Consider the following 2775-nt stretch of genomic DNA (forward strand, 5'->3'; position numbering starts at 1 on the left):
TTAACTAAGTCGTCGCTATTGTAGCGACGGTTTAAGTTAAACTGTAACGTACCGTACTTCTTACTACTTAAAATTTGCGGAAAAATAAAAAATTTCTTGATTATAAAATAACTATCAATTTCGATTTAAAATAAATTGTACGTCTCCAAAAGTGGTTGCAATAAAAGATCTAAAAATAAAATTCACCAAAAGCATCTGATCAAAATCTCATAACCAGTAACATAAATCAAAGTATTTTGATCATTTCAAAAAGCTTAAAACATGGCGGTTCTCGAGTTTAGCCTCCTGCTCAGTCCAAGCCAGCTCCTTAGTCCCCACCCCTAGTCTCCTCCAAGTCATCCTCCCTGCATCGATCAAGTCTAGTGAGTCTAAAGACTCAACACGTATAAACTGGAAGTAACGAGTAATACGTAATAAAATCACATGCAAATTTAAAATAGAGCGTACATACATGAACTTGAACGTGCACTTAAACTCGAACTTACATACGTACATACATAGACGTGCCATAAACATAAAACCTTTCATAAACATGCTTGCATACTTGTACATACATGAACATACATAAACTTCACCATTTTGCGTAGAGGCATGTTTCAAAGCAATTGACCCATACATAAACACGCCTGATCAGACTAAACCACAGTACTGGGCTGATCCACTGCCACGCCCACATGCATGAGATCCTCGTTCATGCTTTAACGGGTTGATTGGTCCCCATTCATGCTTTAACGCTTTCCAATCCTAATCTAAACACGTTCATGCTTTAACGGGGTGGATTGGTCTCTGGTCATGCTTTACCGCTTTCCAATCCCATATATAATTGGTCACAAGACATTTAGCATACCTAAAATACTTAAAAGTATTTTCTTTGCACGTCAAACATACTTACTTGGCGTTGAGGGATTAACTGGATCTCGCTTGGGGCCACTGCTGATACATACTAACAAGAGTTCAAGCACTTAAATTCCATACTTAGACATAATAATCGTGCTCACCATCCAAAATGACAATTTTCTTATGACGTTCTAAATCGTTCGGGATTTGACCTCCTTTGATCATTGTACTAAACCATGACGTCAACTCCCGAAACAAATCCTAAAATGATGTGTGAACATTTCCCAAAAATAGAAGACGTGAGCCTAAAATAATGTTTTTAAAAAGTCATGGACGAGCGCCTAGGCGCTTGACAGTGCTGCGCTACGGCACTGACTAGCGCCACGGCGCTAGCACTGCCGCAGGCCAAGCGCTGCGGCGCCACAAGGGCAGTGCCGCGGCGCCAGGCTTGCGTAGAACGGGCGCTGCGGCGCTCCCTGGCGAGCGCTGCGACGCTAATCCTGCGCACAACCAACTCAAAATAACACATTTTGATGCAGTTTTAAAAGTCACGCCAAACCGACTCGACCCAATGCAACGAGACTTATCTTAGGACGCTATGTCAAGGATTCAACTCAAACAAATGTCCCCAAAGCAACGACGCACAACAACTACGCAACAATATCCCTAAACATGAATTTTGACATCAAAATACTTTCTACGACTTCTAATGTAACCAAGTGCCTATCGACCCGAGACGAAGCACCAAACATCAACCCTACATCATACTCACCATGCTTAAACGCAGCAGCGGTCATCCAACATCCCCAACGAAGCCTGCAACAAATAAACCTCAAGAACACATCAATAACATAATTTTCAGAAAACACAGTTTGAGCAGTCTCACTAAAACAGTCATAACTCACTCAATTTTTATCCAAATATTTCGAATTTAATATCAAATCGAAGGTATCAAAAATTTCTGCGTTTCATATGTTGAAAGATTTACCAAACTCTCAATCAAAAAATCGCAGTTTTCAAAATATAGTGAATAACGAAATTCTAGATCTAAGATTTATTTCAAAACTGATCCAACCAATTTTCTGCTCAAACTACGAACCTCATACATGAATTTTACGCATAATAAACATCAACATAAATACTATGACAAGATCGACGCAGAGATATTAAAATTTACCGAACCAGCGATATCGAAGCGGAGACGGAGTGAGGGCTGATCCGGGACGATGGTGGCTCGATTTTCTTGCACTAAAGCACACGAAAATTTTGTTGGAATTGCAGAGAAAATGGTGCGGCTTCACTAGACACCAAGAACCCTAATTTTTCTTTCAAATGGTGAAAATAAAAAGGCAAGGAAAAGTGTGTATATGTGTTAGCGTGCATATGTGTGTGTATAAGTGTGTGTGCGTGTGTTTTGAATATAGATTGGTAACATGTGTGTGAGTGGGTAATTAGGGGAATTATTTTATCTTAATTACACCATTACCTTGCTAATTGAAACTCTAACTTTATTAACAATTTAATTAAAATACTAACCCTACTAATCTTTAATAAAATCCCATAATTAAATAAAGAGCACAAACACTAAATCTTTAAAGGTTTTAAAATCTAAAAAAATCACTAATAAATAAATTAAGCTTTTAAAATACTAAAAACTTAGTAACTCATTTAAAATGCCCCATCCTTGACTTAAAATAAAATACCACATTAAAATTGTCAAAATCGTCATCGGTCTCCTTTCCTCAATCCCGCATCGAGTAATCGCCTGAAACATGAAACTCGAGAAAATATTTTATCGTGCATCACATAAACATAAATAATTTAAAATAATGCAAAGAATTAAATCATGCATTGATAAAAATCATTTTAAACTCAAGTAAAAGATTTGAAAATTAAATAATGCGTGGGATTTACGTTTGTCGATTTTTGGGCTCTACA

Source organism: Primulina eburnea, chromosome 16 (assembly GCF_022965805.1).
Source record: "Primulina eburnea isolate SZY01 chromosome 16, ASM2296580v1, whole genome shotgun sequence".
Classification (NCBI taxonomy): domain Eukaryota; kingdom Viridiplantae; phylum Streptophyta; class Magnoliopsida; order Lamiales; family Gesneriaceae; genus Primulina; species Primulina eburnea.